The following is a 19,700-nucleotide window of genomic DNA, read 5'->3' on the forward strand; positions in this document are numbered from 1 at the left end:
CTTGGATGCCCTTGAGGTAAGCTAAAACATACCAAAATTTAATTTCAAAGTGAACTATCCCTTTAATACAAAGTAAATATTTTCTATATAATATTCAAATCATTGGTAAACAATATTAAAGCCAGCTATTCAATTTTAGACACCATTGGGTTTGGAAACTTGGATCACATTGGAGGTCCTTTGCATCAAAAAGTTTTTAAAACTCCTGAGATTACTGCCCACATTTATTGCCCAAATATAAATACCCTGCTTCAGTTCAGTGCTTGCCTTTCGATAAATGTTAGGAACATCATTTATTTACTGGCCAATTAACAATGTGTTTTTAAACTTTAATAATGTGCAACCCCAAACAGAACTAACCACTGTACCAGTGTTATTTATGCAGTCAAAGGTGCGCACACCACATTAACTGTCTCTGTGCTTTGCCAAGTAAAACCACTTACAGCAGAATCAACAAAACATATTCATCAGCCCACATTCATCAGACCTGTAATCTTGCTCAGGGTGACGAGGTAACAAGAGCGCACTGGATAATAGCCAAATGACAAGTGTTTTGTGGTCATGTTCTTTGTGTTTAGTAGCTTTTGACACTATGGGTTAGCGATTATAGGATTTTCTGTGCCTACCCCCTGACAAAAGTGCTGTTTTTAACCAGGATCCTCCGCACAAAAAGACATGCAAATTGATTTGAAGCTGTGAGCCGGCTGCTCTGAGCTTTAATATACTGACTGGAGGTGATAAATCACAGCTAAGCTACAGCTAGCACGCTAACGGTCCAGCACTATGATAACAAACACAGTTCTGTGTTATGGGTCATAGAGGCATTGACATTCATTTCCCTGAAGCTGAATAACTGACTTGCTGGCCTTCACAGCGAGCAGCACTGGGATGGAACGGCGGCCATGCTCGGTTCCCTCGCTCCTGGATCCACAACACAGAAAGGAGAAACAAACAGCGCTTTGATAGAAACGCACACGCATAAGTGATCAGTCTTATTAAATGACGCAGAGGAGATTTAGTGGAACTGCGTGCATAAATGGCCACATTGATTTGTCCATTGTGATTTATGCAATGCAATATGTTACAAGCACTGAACACGTCGGTGAATATTCACATACTCCCACACACGCCCGTGGATAAACATCACACAAATCCGCTCTTCATATTCAAGGCTAAATTGACCCAGAAAGTTTTACCGTCATAAGACACCTAGGTTTAGATAAATTTCCCAGAAAGAGAGGTTGTGAATATAACAGGGAGAGAGAGAGAGAAAGCGAGACAAAAATAGAGAGAGAGAGAGAGAGAGAGAGAGAGAGAGAGAGAGAGAGAGAGAGAGAGAGAGAGAGAGAGAGAGAGCCGGAGAGAGAGAAGAGACAGCGGAACTCAATCAGAGCTGGGTCATGAGGGTTCAGGGCTGCAATACAGCGTCTGTGCAGTGCTGAAAAATGTGAGGTGACAGTTCATTTTCGCTGGTGACAGTCTTTGTCGCTCTCACTCGCCTGCTCGCCCTGCCAACAGGAACCGTGCCGGCAACCGTTGCCCTGACAGCGGAGAGGCGGACCTTATCTCATGACAGGGCTCCGCAGAGACCAATTGGAGAAGCTGCGCTGGTCTGTGATGCTCAGGAGAGAGAGCCGGAAAAAATACAACAGCAGAGAGGCTTAAACGAGTGTTTGTGTGAGAGGAACACACACACACACGGACTGTCCTCACAGGCCTTTTACTGCTGTATCAGAATGAGTCTAGGATTGTAATTTGTCAAAAAACATGTGGACAAGTTTAACTGTCTTAAAAGGATTTGGTCGTCATTGACATTTGTTCCAAACCTTTTTGATAAAGAATGTTTTTTTTTTTGGTCTATTTAATGAAAGTCAGTGGAATCCCAAAAAACAACAACATTGGGCCCAATTTACTGTCAGTGGATTGAAAAAATAAATTTGTCAAAATTAGACAATCAGTCAAGATTCTGCATAATTCAGAATCTTGAGATTGTCTTTATTTGCCTTTTAAGTTTGTCATCATGAATGTTAGATTGACAAGGCTTTGTTTTTAAGTTCTGGAAGTTTAAAGGTTTATTGGGCCTCATGGATAGTTATTAGTTAAAGAAAACGTGAATACGATCAATTGTCTTACAGGGACAGGTCACATATAAATGAGAATTTACTCACCCTCATGGCATTCCAAATCTGCATGATTATTATTATTATTATTAATTCATTTTTTTTTAAGAATGTTTCAACTGGTTTTGTCCATTTAATAAAAGTTAATGGGGTTCAAAAAAACAACACTAATACCCATTTACTTTCATTGCACTGACAAAATAAATGTTTTCAAAATATATTTTTTTATATATATTTTGAGTGCACTATATAATGGTGGAAAAGGTTTGCATTGGTGAAAAGAGAGCAGACAGTGGATCAAAGTGTCGTGGGGAAAGGAGACCAGATTTGATCTGAGTGAAATTTTCACTTGTCATTGAACAGACACATGCTTTACGAGTGGTGTGGATGATTGCTCCCTCTCTCTCTCTCTCTCGCTGTATTTTATCCTGCACAATCGGCTCAGTGGAGTGACGCCTCGGAAAATGAGAGCCGATTGGTGTCGACGTGGCAACGAATGGCCCTTAATTTGCATGCTAATTGTGCGATGGCCGCTGGGTGATTGTTTTGGGGCTGGATCAATGTTGAGAGGAACCTCAGAATGGCACCCAATTACAGGAAACACTCCCACTGCAATGGCCAGGATGACTGTTTATGTAATCATGTTTTGAAAATCACGTCCGTACCTGTCGAATTTAGCGCGTAAATGCTACATCAAAACCCAATGACCTCAATGACACTGATGTTCTTTGCATTACATTGGAATAGAAATGCAATTAATTGTTAAACTGGAATTAAAGAACAATTAGATTGCTTGAGTATTAATTGGTGCATGCATTGTGGAAATCGCACATGAATTTCAGCATAGGTTTTATTGTGCAGACAGTTGACCCAACTTAAGTTTAACCCTTGCTTAAAGCATTATGAGACACCTTTTAGCAATCAGTCAGGATTGTACATCATTCAGAAAGAAATTGAGAATGTCTTTTAATGCCTTTTAAGTTTGTCAAGACATAAACTTGAATGTTAGTTTGACATAGACTTGATTTAAAGTTTGGAAATAAATGTATAAAACTTTAAAGCAGATGGATGGATGGATGGATGGATGGAACAATAGAAAGAACTATAGATAGATAGATAGTTAGACAGACGGATAAGCAGACGGATGGTTGTTAAATTCTACTTATAGAAATTTGTATTTAGTTTTATATATTTAATAATGTGTATAATGCAATAACTTGAATACAATTTGGTAAAATCATTTTCTTCTTCCCGTTCAAATTTCAACTAAATCACTGTGTTGGGCGTGTCCAATTCATTCAAATTCCATCTCATGAATTTTTTTTAAAAAAAGCACCAATTCCTCTGAATTTTGCACAACCATCCAATCAGTACAAAGTCACATGGGTTCATCTCATTGGTACACATCTTTCAGAACACACTAACAGTGTATCCTACAGGGATTTTTACCCCAATTAAAAGTTGTGTGTGCAGGTGAGCTTGAAAAAATCTTTCCAGAAACATGTCTGCGTTGACAAATTGATTTCAGCTCTTCGTATCCAATTTTCCATCAGAGTCTCTCTGCAGATCAGCGCCCAAACGTAAAGGATGCATTTCTATTGGAGACACATGGCCCAAGCGTTCAGCCCATTGAACACCTGTTCACTAAGCACCAGAGTGAAGGTCCATTTATTTCATATGGGACTCAATAGCTCAACCATCCATCCAGGGAGTCAATGCTTTGTTGGCTGTGTCTAATGCTGAGAGCTCCACAGAAAAACAAACCCTGATCACACACACCGAGGGAACACCAGATTTACAACCCAACTCGAGACTTGTCTAGCATAAAAATCCTGAATCTAACCTGATTAGTAAGAGATCTGGGGTGCTAAGCCCTGTTTTGTTCTGTATTGATTCAAGCGTGGATTGGAAGAGTCAATTAAGGCTTGTGATTCAGATTCACACGAGTCATCCGTCTTTGCAGAGGTGGCTCTGACTCACCACCGAGCCAATCAATTCACAGCTGAATCAATGCTTAAAGGAACTATAGGCTGAGTGCATGTGTGCTGGCTCTGGTGAATGGTGCTTGTTTTAAGGATTGTAAGCAGAGATCATGTTCACAAGCAGCTGCAATGTCTGGAATCTGGAATGGGATGAGATACTTGTAAAAATTTTCATACATATCTCTGTGTGTCTCTCACTCACTCACACACACACACACACACACACACACACACACACACACACACACACACACACACACACACACACACACACACACACACACACACACACACACACACACACACACACACACACACACACACACACTTGAAAGCCTGTCCAGGTCAGGACCTGCTACATCCGTTGTCATGGAAACCTGTAATGTGCAGAGGGATTTGTTTCTAAATGCTTTTCTCTTGACTTCCCTTCTTCTCATTATCCTATACTTCCATCCATCCATTCCATTTATCCACCTATGTCAATCCATTTATCCTTTTACCATTCAATACATCCATCCATACAGACATCCGTCTATCTTTATATCCATCTATCTATCTATCCATCCATCCATCCATCCATCCATCCATCCATCTATCTATCTATCTATCTATCCTTCTGTCTATCCATCCATCCGTCCACCTATGCATCTATCTGTCTATCCATCTAACCATTCATCTTTGATTCCATTTATCCGTCCATCCGTCCATCCATCCAACCATCTGTATATTCATTTATCTATCCTTCTATCATTCTGTCTATCCATCCTTCTATTAATCTGTGACCACCTGTGCATCCATTTGTATATCCATCTAACCATTCATCTTTGATTCCATCTATCCGTCCATCCATCCATCTGTATATTCATCTATCCATCCTTCTATCATTCTGTCTATCCATCCTTCTATGAATCTGTGTCCACCTGTGTATCTATTTGTCTATCCATCTAACCATTCATCTTTGATTGCATCTATCTATCCATCTATATTTCCGTCTGTCTGTCCATCCATCCATCCATCCATCCCAACTTTCTGAATATACCTTTATTAGGACTCAACCTTTATATTTAGCAAATCTGAACATCTTGGTTTCTCTCTCTCCATTCTGTTACCGAGCTCATGTCCCTCGTGGTGTTACAGAAAGTGACTGATGAACTGAGGCTGAAAAGGGTGAAAGAGAGAGAGAGACCACCATGACAGGTGCTGTGGTGTCCAGGCAGATCACTAAATGTCCCTGTCATTCTCAGCGCTTCAGATGGCAGCAGATCTAGGAACAATCATTGCTGTACTTCATTACACTACACCCATTATACCGGTGACCAGGGTCTTTTTAATTTACCATATCATACAGTACTGCATTTACATAGTTATTTCACTAAGCAATTAAATCATGAATTCCTCTGTATCACAGAAATACAGATGGGTAAGTCTACACAAACAAAGAAAAAAAGATGAGTGAGTGAGAGAGCCTGACAGATATTTGAGGGAAAGAACATACAGGATGAAAGAGAACAGAGTGTAATGAGAGACTGAGCGCTCAGTGGAGGTAAAGACAGATGGAAACAAGGCCAAGGAGAGACACAGGGAAGACAAAAGAAAAAGAGAAGGAGAGAGAAGAGAGGAGAGCGACTCGGCTGTAATGGCTCGCGTCTCCTGGCAATCGAATTCTTGCCGCTCTGTCGCACAGGGAGCGTTAATTGACAGGCAACCACTTAAGTCTTAATTTTCTTTTAAGATTGTGGCGAAAAAAGAAGGAGAGCGAGGGGAAAGAGAGGGTCTACGAAGGGGGAATTCTAATGAGGGAGGCATCACGTCTGAACAGGGCCATTACGTGTGATCTCTATTCCATTCTCCCAGCAGACACCACGGGTCCGCTGTTTTAATGGCCCAGCCACTGGACGGAGAGAGCATGTCACAGCTAACTGCCTCACTGTGCAGGAATGAATTTAACACTCGACTAGGTCCTTGTACTTAGGTTTAGCATGTGTCTAATCGAAGTCTCGGGAGAGTCGGAGATGGTTTGCTGCATGGTTTGAGTTGAGGAATGGTTTTATGACCTGAAATCTGGTGGAATTTGAATCCCAGAGCTGCCTTAAAGTTCCCCTGTTATGCTATATTAACGGTTCCTGTTTTGGAAGTCTCCTACAAAAGGTTTACATTCATCCAAGGTCAAAAAACATTTTAATTTTCTCATAATATATATTGCAGTATCACCTCTTTTCTCACAGTGTCTGAAACGGTTCGATAAAGGATTCAGTCTTTCTAAACCCCGCCTTTCCAAGAGCCTACTCTGCTCTGATTGGATGGCCCAGTCTGTTGTGATTGGTCTACTGCTTACAGCATGTGTTGGAAACAAAATGGCCATTATCATAACTGAATTTCAGCTCCGGATTTCAGTCTCATCCTTATAAATTGCATACAGAGTCGATTTGCCTTGGTAGCACAGAAAAAAAAGCTTCTTTTGGAAATGTCGACAGTGCAAAGCAAACTCTTCAAGGCCTCAGCTACAACTACAGTGCTTGAGGGAAGGTCAAAGTAGACGGTGTTCTCGGGCAGCCAATGAAGACTATAGGCTGGAATTATGCAAATGCTTTACAATTCTATGGAGGTATGTAACAGGAAGTAAGACTGAAATTGCTGATGACTCGTTTTGGTAGTTCAGAATCGATTTTTTCTTTTGAAAGACAATACATTTTTCTGTCGTGTACTTTGATCTTTAAAACTTTGCAGACCTTTTACATTCACAAACAGCTATTACAAACTGCATGAAAGGTAATATAAAAAAAATGCAATAAGGGTACTTTTTATGTTTGATTTCTCAATTTTGCTAAGAACAATTAAAGTTACATTTAAACGATTAAAATGGAATTTTAAGATAAGGATTTTAAATAGCCTCTTGATAGAATATATCATTGCAAATGGCACATATTCAAACTGGTGCTTGCTATTTGGTTAGGACACATAAGAGAACCAATGGCTTTTGGTGTCAACGATATCAATCTTGGCATGTCACGTCAACACACCAATTCTGAATTTAAACCCAGACACAAATTAGATTTCAGAGCTTAGGAGGAAGTGAAGATTATCAGTGAATAATGACATAAATCCTATGCTTATCATTCAGAAGACTTGAATGGACTACATTTATGTATATTTTTAGGAGAGAGTAAACCATGACAAACTTTTAAACCAAAGATTTCATTTTGTTTGACTAGTTTTAACAACATTGGTAGTTTTTAGTTTGGGTCTATTCAAAAGCAAGTTTAGGTTTAAGGTTAGGGCTTAACTCTAGATTAGACCAGATGAATCAAAAGAGACAGATAAACCCACCACTCATGGCACACAAAAACAAAACAACATTTCAGTCAGTCAGAAGGAGCAGCCAGAAGAAGCTGCAATGTGCATCAGATCTATTGCTTTTTAGTCAAAAGTCTGGAAAGGTGAGACTACTCAAAGCTAGGCAATCAGATTAGAGCTGACAACTTCAGCCAGTGCTTGTCAGTATTTGAATATGCAGACAAGGCTGAGACTTCCTTTCAATCACCTTACAATGAAAACACATTTATTGGATGATTTTTTTAATGCTCCCGACTGTTAGAAAGTGAGCGTGTGTGGAAACAAATGAACTTGAATATCATACATTCTGACCGTAATAAGATACACTGCATATGATTTGTATTAGAACTCAACAAATGTCTTAAAGATTGAACTCGGTAGCACTCAGAGCTGTCCATTTCAGAAAGAAAGAAAAGTGCTTCGAAGTTCGCAGAAATGACATGTTTGAGTGGAAGAGTGTCGGCTCGGCTGTATTATTGTTCAGTCCCCTTTAAATCTTTCTCTCAGACCTCTGAATTCTGTGCTAATGGGCAGAGTGTATTGAGCAAAACTCTGAGGCAGTGCAGCTCGCCCCCTAGTGACACTGAGGTGAATGACTAAAGCCTGCTGGAGAAATCTCTGTGATTCACTGTTATGTGAGCCCTGGAGAGAGTGGGTCAGGCACTTTACAGCTGTGCAGAGGCTACTGGACTACCATGATTTGTCTCCAAGTTCAAAACAGATTCCACACAATCCGTTTTCTTTTAGTATTTTTTAATAGAGATGAATTGCAGGCAAAATGGTTTTTGTGCATTAATATAAACATGAATTTTATATTATATTATATAAATAAAATGGCTGAAAATCTCTCTCTCGCCCTCCTCTCTCTCTCTCTCTCTCTCTCTCTCTCTCTCTCTCTCTCTCTCTCTATATATATATATATATGAAAAATAAGTGTGTGTTTTGAGTGTTAATGGCTTCAAGGCGTCATTCCCTCTCATATCTTATCACAGTGGCCTCTAAAGAACCAAATGGTTGAAGTGTGGTTCTGTTATCTCACCACTGCCTCTCTTGCCCCCTCGTCACATAGATATCATATCTCACCCTGTATCTTTCTCTCTCTTTTTCCCTCACATACACACATACACTCTCTTTTCTGCTCGCACACCCATAAACACATCGTTTCTCACACACATTCATTCTGTCTCGCACTTGCCCTCTCTTATACAGACTCAGTCTCCTTGCTATTTAGACAGCTCAGAGGCTCCCTGCCTCCAAGGTGCAAAGCCGAACTCTTGGCGATGGCAGCAAGGGTTAAAAGGTTATCGCCGTCACCTTTGACTTGGCCCCGTAAGGGCCACCCAAACGGTTGCCATGGCCACCGCCCTTTATCAGAACAGACGAAAAGTACAGCGGAGAACTGAAATTCAAGACAAGACAACTGCAGACTGGTCCTGGATCAGCATCTAGCTGTAAAGTTGGTCAATTAATAAATGGAAGAAAAGGTCATTGTCTTGGATCACCCTGTTCTAACAATAGATATAGCTGTCGACTAGCAGTTTACAAACACACTGAGGTGCCACCACACCTGTCCGGCATACAGGTGTGTGCTGAATGAGGCCGCTGGGCATGGCGAACTATTTTGGCTTTCTGTTACCCAAAAAATGTAAGAACATTGCAATATTCTTAGTTCTTTTGCTGGAGGATGGTGACCTGTACATCTTCAGAGTTTGTATAAGTTCTTCGTCTCAATCGGGTCATATGGACCATACAACATTAATTACACGAGCAGACTTTCAAAAGTTCTTCAAGACTGAGTTTCTTTTCATTGTTGTGTGGTTATTACTGCCACCACTTTTCTCTCTGTGTGTGTGTCTGTGTAAATACACTTAGTCAATAGATATCTCCAGACTCACATCCTTATCTCAACCCACACCAGATTATGAAGTTTTAATCAGAAGTCACGATTATCTTATTTACACACAAACTACATACTGGTATAAAGAAGAGATCTAATCCTTGTTTAAGCAGTAGTTATCATAAGTAAAGCAATTTATGCTACAGATTGAAGGGGATCAGTGATACTGAGGTTTACATATGATTGGAAGTTGAGAGTCGTTTGCTTAGCAGATTTATTTGGCAGCGTGAGAATTGAATCAGGGGACCTTAAAATGGCTGACATGCAGCATCATATCCATAAACTCACACACACACAAACTGGTCCAAACCAACCTTTTCAGTTTATAAATAATCCAGCTAAGTTTAAGTAATTTTCACAAGTTTTACACTGTGAAAAATTATGATTCTCAAGCTTAGTCTAAATCAAGCAGTCTCTCAAAATGGCTGCCTCTCGATCACGCCTCAGCCTTGAATCTGACTGCAACGGTCACGTGACGTGTAACAAAAATTTCCTTTTCCTCATCCCCTCTGTTCCATCTGCTCCCTCCATTCACAATAACGAAGCAAGCGATGAGAGAAATCTCATTTAGTAGACGTCACCCTGAGGCAAGGCAGAGAGGGCATTAGCTACTGGGAAATAGTTCCCAAGTGTGTGAATATTTGCAGTTAGAAAGGGAGGGATATAAAGTCTCTCCACACCCAAAGCGCTTCCTAGCCACTTTTTTAAGCTCTTTTCTCAGTCGCTCTCTGTTGTCAGTCATCACTTGTCAAATTAGAATCAGGTTAGAGTGTTAGAGTATTATCTTTCATTGTGCTGATTGCCAGCTGAGCATTACCTCAGAAACAAATCAACCACAAACTGTGTATCTGAGGGAATGAGAGTACATGAGTACAAACGAGGAAGAGAAAGAGAGGGGAATATAAAAGTAGCTTCAAAGGAAATGGAATGGAATAACTAAGAAATAGAAAATGCTGTCAAATTTCAGTCTATGTTTTTGGAAAAAAGATGTGATGTGGTTTGATAAAATGATTGTTCCATCCATGTATTTTATGTGAATTTTAAGAATATCACGGGGATCAAATTTCCAAAATAAATAATAAAAGTGGTGGATGCATATTTTATTTGGTAAGAGGTCATGCATATGGACTACGAAGCAAACATTGTCACGTGACTGAATAATTCACTCAGATGATTGGCTAATATCAGAAATTTCCATCCAGAAATCTTTCACGATTGCTACACTACATGTTCAGAGCAGCTTGTCTGTGTGCAAATAATTTATTACATTTAATAAAACGTAGCTTCACAAGTCTACAACTCACCTTTTGTGCATACTTCCCAGGAAGTACATTTTCTTGTGATATTACAGATTTTTTGGCGTAAATTAAATTAGCAATTTGGATGGAACCATAGCTAATGAGTTGCAAGAATGTCATTTGTCACACATCTTACAATTAACATTGAATAAAGGTGGAATGCTGCAACGGCATACACACAACTGGAAGTCTTTTGTGTATTTGTGCAGAACACAGAAGTGTTTTATATGCATACTGTATTACTGATCATGCTCATTGGTGTGCAGAAGATGTGAGTGTGAAGTGTGAGGGTTAACAGGTATATCTCTCATCTCCTGCTCATAAACTCCAGGCTTGGTGCTCCTGATATAGCCAAAGGCGTTTGGCTGATTACATTACGACTGTTTTACTAGCATCTGGTGTTGTAGCACAAACAGGCCTTTACCATTACAAAGACCTAACAGACACCACACACACTCTTACAAGTATATGCTACTTTTAGAGGGGGAAAAGAACAATAGACGATCTTTATTTTGAAGATCATTCTGGTTTTCTTTTGCCCCCCTCTATATCTAAATATTACATATTTAAAAAAAAATCTTAATTATAATTATAAAATATGTAATGTTTTAATTACATAAATATTACATTTAATTATTACTATTAATATACTTATATTAAATAATTTAGTTTTTTATTTTAGATTTTAATTGTATACGAAAAGCACAAAATATTATAAACAAATGTTTATAGATTATATATTGTACATGACTGGTGATTTTATACATTATATACATTATTATATATTGTATATATCTTAATGTATACAACATTTATTTACAAGTATTTTATTTTATTTTTTATTTATTTTTAAGAGTAAAACTTTTTGTCAGGATTTTCTCATTTTATTATACATTATATATTTTTTATACCCTAAAACATTGTATATGATTGATATATTTATATTTTCTTACCCTCATGTCTTTCAAAAATCTTTTGAAAAACGTGCACACAGCTCTTTACTTCAGCAAAGTTAATAATTACAGAATTATTATTTTTTAGGGTTACCATTCTTGTATCGACAAACACATGAACAGCCGAATATAGAAGACAAAGGCTGGAAGAGTATACGGCTCATTCAACCAACAACAAAACCAGACAAACTTCTTTTCTGTGCGCTGTTTATTTAACTTCTGATTAAGATGAATCTCTTTCAGGTTGGCCACAGTTCAGAGTAACTTTATTTTATACGTTATGCACCCAATTGATGAGGAATGTTCTTTTTCAGGGCACACATTTTTGCATACGTTTAAATAACTGAGAACAGAGGAAAGTGTGGAGGTCAGAGGCGTGCAGGGATCTCTGTGGTGCAATCCGGAGGAAAAGTTTATCCACAATATGAGGGTGAGGTGGCCCCCTTTGTCCTGGAACAGAATGACTGAGTGAGTGTGGAGCTGACGGAGAGGTCAGAGAGAGTTCGGCAAGAGAGGTGTGCAACACTGAGCATGCGTCGGGACCGGGTCTCCAGCATGCGCTTGTGTTGGTGGGACAGGTTTGAATGATGATCTGAAGAGTGCTCTCGTGTTCTCCTTTCTGTGTGCTGAAGCTCTCTGGCTCAGTGCCAGGAGCGTGAGAGCTTTTATCCGAAATGGGAGACATCCCTGCCCTGTCGATTCTCGCTCTCACTGCCAGTAAGAATGCACAAGCTAAGATCTCGTGTTATTTGGGTTCCAGGATCAACTTCAGAAATTCACCAGTGGTTTTACGCTTATTTGATAAGCCATTTTTCTTCATTTGTTGACCTTGACTGTCTTATTAAAAAAAATTATCTGAATTTTTCCTTTGTTTTATATCATTCTTGATCATGTGGTCTAGGAACCGCTAACATTATGTAGGCCCATCTAGAACTGCACCATGGAGAATAACTTTTCGGTACAACAACAATAACTCAGTCTGATAAGCAAAACTAAACAACAACATTTTCCCATTTTAATCAACAAAGCGGCCTATATTCAATGCAACTCGTGTTCATCATATATATATATGATCATAAATGCAGTAAAAACAGCAATACTGTAAAATATTATTACAATTTAAAGTAACATTAAAATAACTTTTTATATACTTTAAAATGTATTTTATTCCTGTGATGTCAAATCTGTATTTTCAGCATCATTACTCCAGTCTTCAGTGTCACATGATCCTTCAGAAATCATTCTAATATGGTGATTTGATGATCATAAAACATTTTATTATTATCAAAGTTGAAAACAGTTGTGCTGCTTAATATTTCGTAATATTATAAATGTTTTTTCTTCACTTTTGATGAATTTAATGTGTCAGTGCTTAATGAAAGTATTAATGAAATAAACAATGAATAAAAATAAATAAATCAATAATTAAATCAATAAAAAATCCAATCAATAAAACAAAACTTTAGAATGGTCTAAATATTTTTAGTACATATATAAATATTTAAAATTATATATATATTTTTAAATAAATCTGAGCATTAAGTACTCTAATATGTAAAATGGTTCTTCAGATACCATCAACCTAGAGCAATCATGTTCATCAAACAGATTTTTGGATGGAGCAAAGCATCATGGGAGATTGCCTAGTCCAACAGTGCTGCTAACCTCACCATTACTTATCATTTAAGCTCTACCATTAACAGAATATGAATGTCTGATTTAAAACAATCAAAGCTCCTACACCGATTTAGCTTTGGGTAACAAAATAAATGCTAAAAATACATCTACAGTTGCTTCCACTCAGGAAACCAGACACATAAAGTGGCTATGATTTATACAGCAATGTGGGACACAAGCATCACAAACAAATAAATAAACAAAAAAGACACAGTTTTATGGCTATACAGCTAGAAAACTGCAAAGTAAACTAAATGGCATGTGGGTAAATTTTTTGTATGGCTAAAAGGCTCTCTCAGGGCAGGGGCCACAGTGAGCGTGTGATGATACCACTGTCTGATTAAATTAGGCCCCTGCACTGTACTGGCTCCACAGGTCGTCTGCCAGATGGTGAGGAATCGAGGGCAAACCGAGAGATTCATCCCAGACCTCTTACACAGCCGCATCTGAAGCCATCCACAGACACCCTGACAACCTGTCAGAGCTCCATGGTACAGAGAATAAAGGGCAGAATCAAAGAGAATGTGATGTGTGCGAGAGAGATCGGGAGACAGAGAGCATGAAAAAAAAACACACCAGCAAGCGCACACACATTCTAAAGTGAAGCATGTGACGTAAAGTTTATTAAATCAGTATTAATGTTCCACTTTTATGAGTTGGGCAGGGCACTGGCTGTAAATCTGAGTCCATTTACTACCTGAGCCGCCACATACAGAGAGATGAAATGACTGCGATAATATTCCCTATAATAGCTCAGCTAATGTTTGCAGCTTTAGTAAGAAAAATATTATTAGACCATGTAGCCCGACAGCGGCACGTTTCGCTGAGAAATATTCGGTGAAGGAAAACCCTTAAAACAACCACTTTTGACAAGTTCTGTTTGATCTTCTGCTGTAATTCATATAATGTCACACTGTCGAGAAACCAGAAACGCCTTAATTTGACACCCACTAATATTCGTAACATCCACAATCACTCATGGGATAATCATATTCATCTCAGTATGAATATTCAAATATTCATATGTATTTATATGAATGAAAGGAATCTCATCAGTCCCTGCTCGGTGACCAAGCTCCACAGTTAGCAGATAGCATGTCCATTGCCCACTTAGTTCATAAATCATCCCAATCATTTTGACTTCTGAATTATGATCTATTACATCTAATTCCAGTGTTTTTTCCTCCTTTTCTATGTCAGACCACCAGTCAAGCAAAGAGAAAGAGAAAAAGAAGAATGACCTCTAATGAAAGATTAGATGAGAGCCGCTCAGAATCTATCAAGAGACATCAAGTTTTAACCGAATGATGAATATCATCCTTTTAAGTTGCAAAAAAATTAAACGCCAATGTAAAACTGTCCGAGTTTAATTACGTTCTCTGGCAGGACGAAAGCCCTGGACGAATGCGAGAGACCACGTCAAATGGCTTTTCATTGCAGACAAGCAGCTGCAAAGCAGTTATTTAATCTAAAAATACAGCAATAATACATTCAACACAGACATGACATGTCTTATCATTTTCTGATAATCAGGCTGCATTATTTTAAGTTAAATTACATAAGACATCAACAGCAAGCTAAAGGGAGTAATACCGTTTTTATGGCATAGTTAACATGAAGACAGAAGAAGAAGAAAGTGATAAGTAACTTATGTTTTAAACTAAATTTAGCCAGTTAGTCTTTCTCCACCAATAAAAACAGTTTCAAAAGAAGCCAAAGCATCAAGTTTTGTGTGTCATCAGACTGAAACAGAGTATGTGAGTGGATCTGCACAACCACAAGCTATCTGGAACACTGCAAACACAGACAGGCATTGTTATATAAAATATCTCTTGGAACCAATCAGATCTGAGTATCGTAACTAATTGTTGCATAACAACATTTAATACAAAATGAATCCCTGGAAAGTATGTGTTGAGGTTGACAACATAATTTCCTCCACGATTCACAAGAAAGTCACTGCTGAAAGTCCAAAATAGTGTACTTCCCTAATCCCTACTATATAATATGTGAAAACCAGTATGCTATTATGTCCAAATACATAGGGCCAGATTTACTAACAGCTCGCTCCAACGCAAACCCTCAATTGGTGTTAAAAACTACTGTCAGGAGGATTTACTAAAGACATGCAGTGAAAAATTAGCGCTGAAAAAATATTGTTACTGAAAATACTTTCAGATACAAAATTCATGGGAGGAGAGTATTTAAATTAATCATGCAAGGTGATTTACTAAGGTTTGCGCAAGTCAATTTACTTGCACCATTATTTAATGCCCCCCCCCAAAAAAACAGACGCTTATTACGCGCTGCTCTTGTTAAATCGCGTTGGTCGTTATTGACATGGTCCGGCAGTTTTTTTTTTTTAATTGCGCTCTCAAGCTAATTTGCCGTTTAGTAAATCTGGCCCATAGTATTCAAAAAACAGTAGGCGAAAAGTACCTGGATGACCTACTACTTCCACCGAAATTCTGAAGTGGGCATACAATGGGCACTTTACGAGGTCTCGGGAGAAGAGTTGAGAATGTTAATTAATTCAATAATAAAAAATAAAAAAAGTAAAATCAAAACACTTCCTAAATTAGTTAAATATTTTATTTGTTTACCTGCATGTCATGTGACCATTAACCGCAATCAGAGAACTGTGCGCATGTGAACGGCTGCATCCGAAATCGCATACTTCCCTACTATATAGTATGCGAGAAACAGTATGCGACAAAAGTAGTATATCTGAATTCACAGTGCTCATAAAAGACTAGGCAAAAAGTACCCGGATGACCTACTACTTCTGTTGAGATTCTGAAGTGTGCATTCAGTGGACACTTTACTATCCCATGGTGCCACAGTGGAGGATTTGTGAATGTCATGTGACCTATGGCGCCAGTTGCGTCATTTCACTGCCAGTGACAACATGTAGGGAGTACCAGAGTACGTCTGGATTACATTTATTCTACACACATTCATACTATATAGAACATACTTTTTAAACACTCTTTGTGAGTGCTTAAAAAGTGCTTACTTTGCGCAAGTATTCAAAATAAGTATCTCCTCTAGAGAAAATCTGATATCGGACGCATCCGATGCGTTAATCAACTAATCAAATTTTAACTTAAAATCTCAGGGGGTATTTAAAGTAAATATTTTTCAGGTTTTTCATTATTTTTCAAAGTTTGGAAAACTGACATGGACAACTGAGAAACCTCACATACATAAGTTTGTAACAACGAATTACTGTGACTTTTGCTTGTAGTAATCCAATGGCCTCATCAGCTAACAAAGGTGACATTACATCATGCATGTAATTATGACACCACCTGAATGTCACACAAGAGTAATACTGAATATGTGCAGACAGGAAGGGAATTTATGGCATCTGTCTTCACCTGTACAGGGAGAGCGCTTTCACTTTCATGAAAGAGTCTATTTAAAATTCTGAATGACAAAAGAAAAAAATCATTGATGGGATTTCATCTCTTGTTAATGTAAGAGGGCTCAATGAATGGCACAGCCACCTGTTAAGTGGGTAGTGCTTTAGTTTTGTGGGTCAGTGTAAATATGTGCTTACATGATGTATGCACACATACACATTACTCAATGCACACACAAAATCGTAGTCAAAAGAGGTTTGGACACACCTACTTATTCTTTGACGTCTGAAAAGTAGCCACCCTTTGACTAGATTCCAGCTTTTCAGACTTGAAATCGTTAACCCTAGGTCATTCTAAATGGAATCCTGGGTTATCTTGCTTCACATTTCACACTGTTCATTATTTACCCGGGGTTAACAATTAATCCTGGGTATTCATAACCTGATGTTTCATACTGTACATTCCTAAAGCATAAAAAAACATTGCTAACCCTGCCTCTAAATTACCAGTGTAAAACTTTTTTCTACCCTGGGTTAAAAGCGGGTTTTAGAATGATGATAACCTGGGGTTAAAAGCGCAATGTGAAAAGCCCTTCTGTCAACTAACTTCATGAGGTTCATCCTGAGATACTTGTAGAACAGTAATGAAGTAGTTGAATGCAGGTTGGATATTATTGTTGGCTGGAAATCATTTCTTATCTGGACCAAGAACAAAACAACAACAACAACAAAAAAACATTATGTTCTTTACTTACATGGTTAAGTAAAGAAAGTCATTTTATATTTACCTACCAAACTAATTACAAGCATTTCACCATAGGCTTTTAGATCAAACGGATTTTAAAATCACGAATTGTGTCCAAAAGTTTTTGACTGGTACTATACATACACACACTGATGAACTGAAATGTTCAGGTATGCAATGTATTTGTCATACTTATTAGGTACAGTTGTAATCGAAATTAATCAACCCCCATTGCAAATCAGGTTAATTGGCAAATCAAACAAAAGTAATTGAAATAGCTCAACACAACAAATATTTCAAGTGGTTTCCCCAAATTTAACTGAAAATGCAACTTTTAATGACTTCTGCTGTCCCAATATTATTCAACCCCTTCATCTTTAGCACAACACCCTTTTGCTGCTATGACCTGCTGTAAATGAGATGTATAACCAGACACCAGTTTCTGGCAGCATTTCTGAGGAATCTTAGCCTAATCCTCATGAGCAATGGCCTCCAGTTCAGTACTATTCTTGGGTTTGAGTGCTGCAACCGCCTTCTTCAAATCCCACCAGAGATTTTCTATGGGGTTCGAGCCAGGTGACTGTGATGGCCGCTGTAATATCTTCCAGGACTTCTTCTGCAACCAAGCCTTGGTGTAATTTGAGGTCCTGTTGGGAGGTCCAATGACACACAAGCTTCAGCATCTTGCCTTCCAAACGCTGCAGGTTTCCAGTGCCAGGGGATGCAAAGCAGCCCCAGAGCATCACCGAGCCCCCAACATGCTGAACTGTAGGCAGAGTGTTCTTTTCAGAATATGCTTCATTCTTCTTCCTTCAGACATACAGCTTATCCATAGGGCCGAAAAGTTCCAAGTTTTGTTTCATTGCTACACAGAACAGAATCCCAAAATTCGGTGGCTTAGTTATGATTTTGAGTAATTTTCTTGTGCTTTTGGGTAAGTAGTGGTGTGTACGTCTTGGGCCCTGTTTACACCTGGTATTAAGATGCGTTGTGGTCGATCGGATAACAAGTGGACGACGCTAAATACAGGTGTAAACGGGGTCTAAAACGTTATGAGCTTGTCCACTTTTGACCACTTCCAGAAGAGGTAGTCGAAAAAAGTGTAGTTCAAACAGCCACAAAAGACAGCCTACTCTCCGCCTACTGACCTAATGTGTAAACATTGTGGGAAGCGCGCTAGCCAGACAGGATTTAAACTTTGTCGGCTGGAGACCCAAGTTTGGTTTGAAGAGAAAACATACCAAGCACAATGTTCTCTCACCATTCCAAATTTCTTACACACACTCACAGAAACGAAAGTTGATGCTATCCGTAAGATTTTCCATCATCTCCAGTCGCGTTCAAATGTACATTGAGTAAGCTTATTTTGTCCATTAGATTGAAAGATCTGAAAAAGAAATCTTTTCCCCTCGAAGAAATCAGGACAGAAGTGGTTGAAAGTGGACAAAAGAGACGGATTAAAAAACAAGGTGTAAACGGGAATGTGTCTCCCTCGTCTACTTGTGATCCGATCGACCAAAACACATCTTAAAGGTGCTGTATGTAACTTTTTTACTCTACTAAAGCATAAAAATACTATAATATGTTTACAGATATTTAGGAAACATGCTAAGTTCACATACTCGTTTCTCTGAAAAACAGTTCTGCCAGTTATTTTACTTATTATTTAACACGTTCCGTGTTGTCAGTCGGGTTTTGTTTTGGTCTGTGTGCACTCGCCCACTGCCTGTTCACCTCAATAGTATTTCGACACCCCGGGATGCCAGTTGGCAGGAAACACAGTGTATCGCAGCCTTGGAAACGAGCAAACAAACTGGTCAGAGACTGCAGATTCCACACAACTAAAAAGCCTCGGTATCCATCTAGAAATCTCTATGAACAAGAGCATATTAAAACACGGATAAATCAACTCATTAACTTACAGTCTGTAAGTCTCCTCGGTTTTCGTCGTCAATTGCGCTTGCTCCTGTTGCCCAAACTGGCAACCCGCGTAAGCGTCGAGTCAGAGGAGGAGGGGGAGGGGGAAACAACGGTCTCTGATATTTTGAATTTGGACTGCGGTACCTATTTCGACCATTCTTTCATACAGCACCTTTAATACCAGGTGTAAATAGGGCCTTGGAGTTCTGGCATTTGTTTAGAATGTGCCTTACTGTGCAAGCTGAAACCTCAGTGCCTGTTGCCACCAAGTCTTGCTGCAGGTCTTTTGCAGTCCCTCAAGGTTTTTTCTGAACCTGCCTTCTCAGAAATCTGGTTGCAGCAGTTGATAGCATCCTTTTTCTGACCCGTCCAGGTGTAACTACTGTTCCTCTAACTTTGAACTTGCAAACT

At 38.8% G+C, this 19,700-nt stretch overlaps 1 long non-coding RNA gene across 1 annotated transcript in view; it reads right to left on the reverse strand.

The window, feature by feature from the left end:
• Positions 1 to 19,700, reverse strand: part of LOC307166864 — a 259,475-nt gene that overhangs the window by 98,032 nt on the left and 141,743 nt on the right. The window lies entirely within an intron of this gene.

Source organism: Squalius cephalus, assembly GCF_949319135.1.
Source record: "Squalius cephalus genome assembly, chromosome: 1".
NCBI lineage: Eukaryota > Metazoa > Chordata > Actinopteri > Cypriniformes > Leuciscidae > Squalius > Squalius cephalus.